At 47.5% G+C, this 9599-nt stretch overlaps 1 pseudogene; it reads right to left on the bottom strand.

Annotated features, from left to right (window-relative positions):
- Positions 1 to 7562: 7562 nt before the first annotated feature.
- Positions 7563 to 8851, bottom strand: LOC137272341 (uncharacterized; annotated as a pseudogene).
- Between the last annotated feature and the right edge of the window lie 748 nt (positions 8852 to 9599).

Genomic DNA, 9599 nt, shown 5'->3' with positions numbered 1-9599 from the left:
ATTTATTAGAATCCCACCGGGATGATTGTCAAGGTGTGGGGCAGACGGCCATACGAGTCGACATGCCTAAGGAAGGTGAAAATATCCTAAAATTCAGTAACCACAAGAACCAAATGTCTGTGCCTTATATCATATACGCCGACTTCGAAGCCTTAGTTGTGGGTGGGGATTCCCCCACACCCCCTAGTGGGGGTAGCTTCACCCACAAGACACAAGAGCATAAAGCCTGTTCGTTTGGATACATTGTCGTCCGTTGTGACGGGGAAACGAAAGCTCCGGTAGTGTATAGGGGCCCTGACGCGGCTGAAAGGTTTCTAAAGTGTTTGCAGGAGGAAGAAAAAATTATTAGGAATACATTGTATAGAATCGCTCCCATGCGTATGACCCGAGCCGACAGGTTAGCTCACGCTAGTAGCACTAACTGTCACGTGTGCGACTCACCACTTAACGGTGATTCGGTGAGAGATCACTGCCACATAACTGGTAAGTATAGAGGCGCCGCTCACAGCGCGTGCAACCTCAAGCTTAAAATCAACCCTAAGACAATAAACATCCCCGTTGTCTTTCACAACTTGAGAGGGTACGACTCACACTTGATCATGCAGGCCATCGCGAAAATTGATGGTAATATAACGTGCATCCCCAACAACATGGAGAGATACATCTCCTTCAGCTTAAACGGACTTAGGTTCATTGACTCGTTTCAGTTCCTCCTGTCGTCACTCGACAGTCTGGTCAAGGCCAACAATACCTTCCCTATCACCGATCGATACACAGACGCCGAGACTAGACCCCTGCTTATGAGGAAGGGTGTGTACCCCTATGAGTACATGGATAGTTGGGCCAAGTTCACCGAGACCAGACTACCCCCTATTGACTGCTTTTATAGCAAGCTGAATGAGGCGTCCGTCTCACGAGATGATTACTCGCACGCGACTAACGTATGGAATAAACTGGGTTGTAAGAACCTGGGTGATTATCACGACCTGTACTTGAGGACAGATATACTGCTGTTAGCCGACGTGTTTGAAACGTTTCGGCAGACATGTTTAAAGCAGTATAAACTCGACCCCGCATGGTATTACACCAGCCCAGGTCTGTCGTGGGACGCCTTGCTTAAAAAGACCGGAGTTAATTTGGAATTGCTCACAGATTACGACATGCACCTATTCATTGAGAAAGGCTTGCGAGGTGGTATTTCCATGGCATCCAAACGATACGCGAAAGCAAATAATCAATACGTGAAAGGTTACGATCCTAACAAACCAACCAATCACATTCTCTACCTCGACGCAAACAACCTGTACGGCTGGGCCATGAGTCAGTATCTACCTACAGGGGGATTCGAATGGGTACCCCACGTTGATGTTATGGAGGTTGCACCAGATTCGAACAAAGGGTATATCCTCGAAGTTGACTTAGAGTATCCCAAGGAATTACACACATCGCACAACAGCTACCCCCTGGCCCCCGAACGTATGAGGGTTAACACAGACTGGATGTCTGAGTACCAACATAACTTGTCAGGTGGTCGTGTGACAGACGTTGAAAAACTCGTGCCTAACTTAATGAATAAGACCAAGTACATCGTTCACTATCGCAACCTACAGCTGTACCTGTCGTTGGGTATAAGGCTGACCAAAATACACAGGGTGCTCATGTTCGACCAGAGTCCATGGATGGAGCCCTATATCAGAATGAACACAGACCTACGAAAAAAAGCCACCAGTGATTTTGAGAAAAATCTCTACAAGCTCATGAACAACTCGGTGTTTGGTAAGACTATGGAGAACCTGAGGAAACGCGTGACCGTGAAGCTGGTTAGATCTAGTGAGGAAGACAAGCTCAGGAAATTGATAGCCAGTCCGGCATTCAACCGTAATAAAATATTTACAGACGACCTGGTTGCCATACACATGAAGAAAAGCCACATAAAATTCAACCGGCCTGTTTACGTGGGGATGAGCATCCTCGATTTATCCAAACACCTGATGTACGACTTTTACTACAACGAGCTCAAGAAACAGTACGGTGACAGGTGTGAAGTGCTGTACACTGACACGGATTCCCTGCTGATGGAGATTCGAACCGAGGACGTGTACGAGGACATGAAAAAACACCTCGATTTATACGACACCAGCGACTACCCTAAGACCCATGCCATACACAGTACGGTAAATAAAAAGGTCCTAGGTAAGATGAAGGACGAGTGTGCTGGCACGCCCATAGCCGAGTACATAGGTTTGAGACCTAAGATGTACTCCATACTGAAAGCCGACAATAGTGAGATCCGGAAGGCTAAGGGGGTTAAGAAGTATGTGGTGAAACAACACATCAAACACGCCAGATTCAAGGAAGCCCTGTTCAAGACCCGTACCTTTAGACATAAAATGAACACACTTAGAAGTGATGGACATAAGATATACGGACTGACTATAAACAAGACGTCCCTGTCGCCTATGGACACGAAACGTTGGATAGCTATTGATGGAATAAACACATACGCGTATGGACATGAAAAAATTTGAGGCTATTTACTACAGCCCGCGTGGGTACTGGAAAGGAGCTAACGCAGTAGATAAGCTAGCTAAACTAGCGCGAGTACCCCCGGAGGAAGCCAAAGCGTGGCTTGAAAAACAAGCCCTGTGGCAGATCTATTTACCGGCACCACGCTACGTGCCTAGAAGGAGGTTCGGTATTAACATACCTAATAGCATTCACCAGGCAGACCTACTGTTCCTACCCCACGACAAGAGGTACAAGTATGCCTTAACCGTAGTGGACGTAGCCAGTCGTTACAAGGAAGCCGAACCCTTGACCACGAAAGATTCGGCCCAGGTAGCCAGAGGATTCGAACGCATATACAAACGCAGCCCGCTGACGTGGCCAACAGAGCTGCAAGTTGACCCCGGACGGGAGTTCATGGGTGCCGTGTCACAACTGCTAGCCAAACACGATACAAAGGTTAGGCGTGGCACGGCCGGAGCCCATCCCAGCCAAGCCATAGTTGAGAGATTTAATAGGACTTTGGCTGAGCGCTTGTTCGGCTATCAGTATGCTAGGGAGATGACCACCCCTGGAAAACGATCGACTGAATGGGTCACGAGGTTACCCAAGGTGGTGTCGGCAATCAACCATGAAGTCACCCGTCTCACCGGTAAGAAACCGGCAGACGTTATCAAACTAAAATCAATAGTTGCAGAGTCGGCCGCTCCATTGCGTGGGAAGGAGAAACAGATACCAGATAGGGCCCTAGTGAGGTATCTATACCAGCCGGGGGAACACGAGGGCGATAGCCGTAAGCGGGCCACCGATCCTATATGGTCAGTCAAAACTTACAACATAGATAAAGTGGATATAAAAGCCGACGAACCTAACTTGTACTACTTGAGGGATGGGCCGGGTAGGGGTTTTGTAAGAGAAGAATTATTGATCGTACCGTACGGCACAGTGTTACCTCCTACCAAGGCACAGTAATTTTGTAGTAGGGGTAATAGTAGCAAGAGCTAATGACCCAACCAAAGCCTTATTTAGTAAATAAGGCTTTGTAGAGACATTTCTTGAAAGTGTTTTAAAACCCCCATTCCCTATACTACTGGGGGCGGTTGTATACTGGACCGGCTCCTGTGCTAGTAGGGCAGGAATAGAATCACGAATTTGGTCAGAATTGAAGAAATGACGTAAGAAACCAATGTTAGTGGGATAACGAAGATGGGTCGTGTTATCATGGGTTTTGCAATGGTTCAGCCGGGGAGGGATGGTTTTATTATTTGCTTGGATTGAACAAGAACAGTAGAGCGGTAGTGTGCACAAACTGCATCCCTTATGGGTTCTGATGCCGGTCGGACACATAAAGGTAATATTTTGGACATTTTTGAGGACAACCGTGCCTGATCGTAGTTCGAACATGTCAGTCACCGTACCGTTAGGTAAAAAGTGGAAGGTACATAAGTCATGGACAAGATCGATGTCATTTAGAAACAATGCTAAGGTACATGTGGGGGAGGAAAAGGTGGACTCGGGGGGCAATATATCACAGTGTATATGTGATTTACCGTTGCACCGCTCGAACTGTTGACTATTAAACTCGACAAACTTTTTACTGTCTACGGAAACAGCCAGATATGGGGCCACATTCCTGACAATAGTAGCATGTGGGGAGTTGACGTGTGTTGGTAGGGAAAATGTTGTCGTCCTATACACTTTCATGACCGTAGTGTCCGAGACTACTGGTATTAGTAGTGTCACAAACAACATATTGTTATGACGGGCCAAATGCACATCAACGTCTGTGTAGTACATCGTTGCGTCCGTATATCGAAGTTGGAACGTTGGATATGTAGAAGATAAACGGTCTGCAATAGAGTTAATTGTTGATAGTAGTGTCTGTAGGGGGACAATGTTGGGCGAAAGGCGACCCCGCAGTAACTGGAATACTCCTGAATGTAATGTCTGAGATTGACTCTGCACTAATGTTGCCAACTGATTTTCTCTTCCTACCATAAGAAGCAGTATTAAGAAATAGTTTTCGTACCATTTGACCTCTTTAAGTGTGAACGCGCCTGTCTGGACGATTTGGTTATGATTTTGTTTGATGGCTTTGATGATGTTGTCGAAACGAATATTTGTCTGTGTCATGTAGGATGCCATATGGTGTTGTGATGTGTTGAAGCCAACATCACGCAGATGTACCTGGGATGCAAGGATTTGAATATGATCTGTTACTATTTTCAGGTCGCGTTCTGTGGCAAGGCCGAATGCTCCCTTGGCTAGCTGACCAAGCCATGGAAGCAAACTCCGTGTGTGTCGGGTTTTGGGTTTAAGTTCAGGGGTGTCCGGGACGAGCCCTTTAATTAATTTTATTGTATTTGCCATGTCTGAGTTAGCACGAGCGTGTAGGTTACGTACAAAGGTCAAAATGGTGCTTACATGAAAGTGTGTATTTTTACATGTTGAGTCATCCTGTTTAAGACAAGATGGAATCTCATAAGATCTGTTAGGAAGGTAAGGCTCTGGTAGCTCTAGTGCAAAGGTATGGGTCCAAGATTCGTCGAAAGCTGTGAGTTTCCCTCTTTCCGAGAACAAGGTCCCATAGTGTAGGCGGTCATGGTCCTGACCGTTCGTACTATACAGTATGGTAAGCAGCAGCGACCAAGCTTGCAGGCACCTCATCCTGCATAAAAATGTATACGGTATATATATATATTTGGTAAACAGGGGGGAAACAAGTACGTGATTAGACTTAGTTCTCAGTGGTGGACTGGCCGTTCAACTATTTGGTTTAAGCATTCACCCTTTATGGTGCCTTCTGTGCACCCATTCATCCTCAGTTCGAAAACTACTCTACTCGTAACACCTGTATGCACCTTATTCACTAATGACGTCATTCCTCTACACAAATGTTCCTTAGGTTAGCTGGCCCTACACTACCGGGACTTCCGAACGAGTGAATGATCGCTCTAAACACTCTTCCATGGGTATCGAGCACGCCTGTGGACCCGTCCGTGGCCAAGGGACGGGTAGACGGTGGAATCCATCAGCTAACCCTGCCGCAGAGCGACAAACACCTGGTGTCTCTCCAGGGTCCCCAGGCAATGGCGTGATGGCTCTTTTGCCTGTGGTTGCCCTGTACCTGCTTTCCCACAGTTGACACCTCCTTCTCATCACTACTCTACTACTTCCTTCAACGTACTATAACTACTGGCGTCTCTCCAGGGTCCCCAGACAATGGCGTGATGGCTCTTTTGCCTGTGGTTGTCCTGTACCTGATTCCGACAGCTGACGCCTCGTTCACGCATCACTACTCTTCTACTTCCTTCAACGTATTATAACTACTGGCGTCTCTCCAGGGTCCCCAGACAATGGCGTGATGGCTCTTTTGGCTGTGGTTGCCCTGTACCTGATTTCCCACAGTTGACACCTTCTCCTTCGGACATACATATTCTTTCATAACCCCTATATTGCGTTCTCGCTTCCCTCGTCATTCATACAGGTGGTATGCAATGAGTTTGCAACTATGCATATTTCCCTTTACCTTTCACCTTTACTTTCTGGAAATTCAGACATTCGGCCGCTACAAGGTTATTGTTTTGCTTACCACTGAGAAATATCTGGACTGCTTCACTATTTGTACCTAGGTAGGAAATTTGATAAGCTATCTATTTGTGCTGGTTCAGTGGGAGACATGATAATCGGCATTCCAAACATGGTGGTGTAATAAAATTGTGTGTGGGAGTGAATGTGGTACTAAAGAAGTGGTCGCGGTGATATGTGTTGCGGGAGTTCTGTGTCTGGGTATGGTGGTGTTGCATCTTAAGTATTCACACGACGTATATACACGACTAATTGGTAGACTTGCTATTTACAACAGTGTGGATTGTGTAACTTGTGATCGTTGTTACTGGGTGAATGTTACAGTTTGGGCTTTGCTACGTTTTTTTCGGGCACTTACTTTTTGTCTGCTTTTCAGAGTACACTGCGCATAGTAGTCTTCTATAATGTACGCGGGAATGTGGGTTTGAGAAACCCACTGGGGGGTAGGGTTGTTTAGATACTTCACCCTAAAGTGTTGGACAGCTCCTATGCGTTTTGAGGACAAGAGCTGTTGTATAAATAGTTCTGTGGACTGTCCGTCGTTAGATGGGGGCCTGTTCGAGGCTGTCTGCAACGTCCGTCTGAGAACAGAGAGGGGAACGTCGTCCTCAGGGTCCCAATCCTGATTGGTCAAGTCAGTTGTCACGGTAATGTGATTAATACTGGAGATGTGTGTCCAAGGGTTCGAACAAAGCAATGGGCGTGCTAGGGGGTAATGTGATCTCCCGATCATTTGGGTTGAGTAAACGATAGGGAGCCTGAGAGCTGACACAGTTCACTAAACAATGACTACCAATGACCTTATGTGACTGGGTCAAAGTACTTAATGGTTGAAGAATGCCAGTGGATTCTAATAGGTCGTCAGAAGGTACCGTTAACATGAAGCATAATTCCGAGCGCGGGGGAATTTTGACTGAATGTTGACAATGGGCGACTAAGGAACCATCTGTGGGAGGGGCTAGGAATGGCGTCTCAGTGCGACCATTAGCAAGGCAGAGTTTGTTGTTGGGGTAGTCGATAAAGGCCGACTGGTCCGTTAAGAAGTCAAGACCCAGTAGGACGTCATGCTGTAATGCTTCAACTACAAAAAATGTGTGCGTCAGATGAAGGTCACCAATGGTTACAACTAAGTCGACAGACCCGGGGACCTTAAGGGTGGTACCGTCGGGCCCTGCTAACTTGGTACTCCTGTCGGTAATGAGTGGGAAGGTGGAAGGTCCCCCCAACCGTTCATATTGTGTTTGCCCAATGCAACTGGCGCAAGCCCCGCTATCGACAAGGGCCTTCAGGGGTGTGCCGTTAATTGTCATGGCAATAGTACTGTGGGTCAGACTAACATTGTTTAGAAACCCGGAGATGTTTAGCTTGGGGGTCTGTGTGGAGTTAAAGTTCATGTTATCGGATTGGTCGACATGCCTCCCTTGGGCTGCATGATGGCAGCGTGAGTCGGTAACGGGAGGCGCCTGATATCATGCGCGGCGTTGCTGGGGGAGGGAGCATGTTCTAAGCAGGTGCCCTAGCTGGTTACAGTTGTAACAGCGGAGGTACTGTGCACGACACTCTTGTGGAGGGGAGTGGAAGTAACCGCAACCCTTACAGCGGAATTGTTTTTGGGGCTGGTGTTGTGGTCCACCCCTGGGGAATGACTTTGGGGCGGGGACTGACTGTTGATGATATTGGGAGGGGTTAGAACGGTATGGGAATGGGCGTTGATGAGCATTGGCATTTAAGTGGCTATAGTTCTTGGATGCAGTACCTGACATACCAGGGTGTGTAATTTGATGAGGATGATAGCCAGGGGTGATTGCATTAACATGTTCCGTGTGGAGGGCGCTGACTTGGGAAGAGAGAGCATTAATTGCTGCCATAAGTTGTTCAGATTTAGAATCAGTCAACCCTGACGTGGCGTCCGCAATTTCTGCACTATCAATTATTGATCTAGATTGTCGTGGGGATGAGTCAGGATGAACTGGCGTATATGGGGCAGACTATTTCGCAAAATCAGATCTTTGATATATCCATCATCATTCCGGTGGAGTAATTCAGCCTCATGCCTGATGGACTGAAGAAAGGCGGGGAAGGTTTCACCAGACCTTTGCTTCCTATCCAGTAAGGCGTTGTGGCGAGTTAACAAGCTTATGGATGATGGGGAATATCTGCGTAGAAAAGCAGCCCTTAACTCCGGCCAGGACATACATGAGGTATCTTTCGTCCCTTCATACCATTCTGATGCTAGGTGGGTTAAGTAAAGGGGGAAGATATCAATATGATCGTCGTCGGTATAGTGTTGGGCAGAGGCGAACTTCTCATACCGTTTTAGCCAAGCAGATGCGGCTATGGGGTCCTTACCATCAAACATGGGAAGTGGGAGACGGGAACAGTTAATGGCCCTGGACAGGGTAGAGAGTGTATGGGAAGGGGGAGGATCCCGGTGAGTAGGGTGGCGAGGTGGCGGTGAAGGGGAGGGGTTACGTGTGCGAGGGTTTAGTGGCAATGACTGGGAAGGTGGAGGGGTGAGGGGTGAGGGACAGGGATTGCCGTAACTTGGGGGTGCAGGAAGGGTGACTGTGTGACCGGTATGGCGTGTGTCTAAAGTGGTATCATCAAAGGTCACCCACTGGGAGGAGTAGGGGTCGAGGGAGCTTAGGTCGACCTGTTTAGGGGTAGATTTAGAATGTGGGGGCGAGTTAATCGATTCTGTGACTAAGAGGGGAAGACGGTCGTCTGCGTTTAGGGGATTCAGTTTAAAGATGGACATGCTTGAACAATATATATACAGGTGTATTTTGGTCAGGTGTAATAAGTACGAACTACGTAAGTGGTAATATGCAAAAGGAAAGTGTGCTTACCCGAGTGAATACGTAAACGGCTTTCTTGGTAATGCACACAATGACAGTTCTTTCACACGGTTCACAGTGACTTGTCCGGTCTTGTTTGGATGGAGCGGGGTGTGATGACTGGAGACTGGTGTGGTGACCCTGGTCTGCTTGGGAAGTGAGTCCTGGTCTTGGTGAGGTCTGCTGGACAAAGGTGTAAGCCCCGTCGTCGAGATCAACTGGTTATATAGAAATACAGCCTGGGATGATCCTGTACCGAACAGAATTCTGTTCGTTGAGCGACAGTGGTGTGAATTTCCACACTGTCACACAGAAATGCAAAGAGTTATTGACACACACACTGCCTGACAGGTAGAACGTTACGGCAAGTCGTAGGCATGGAAGGTCGGTAGATTTTGCAGCACCTAGGAATGCTTTGGGATTTCTGTCAAATTATGGAACTGGTCGGCAGTTAGTTGTGGACCCTAGACAAAGTATACAGTTCAGGACTAACCTTTTGGTTTGGTCTTGTCTGCTTGGCTTGAAGAGGCACCGAGATCTGTCTCCACCAGTATCGCACGGAGGGATGTGAGGTTGTACTTATTCCTCCACCATCGCACTGTGGGTTGGATGATTGTACTTAGGTGTGGTGGTGTTGTGTCTCTCCGTGGATGTCCAGTACATGAACGA

Source organism: Haliotis asinina, chromosome 1 (genome assembly GCF_037392515.1).
Source record: "Haliotis asinina isolate JCU_RB_2024 chromosome 1, JCU_Hal_asi_v2, whole genome shotgun sequence".
Lineage (NCBI taxonomy): Eukaryota > Metazoa > Mollusca > Gastropoda > Lepetellida > Haliotidae > Haliotis > Haliotis asinina.
This window is presented reverse-complemented; position numbering and strand designations above follow the sequence as displayed.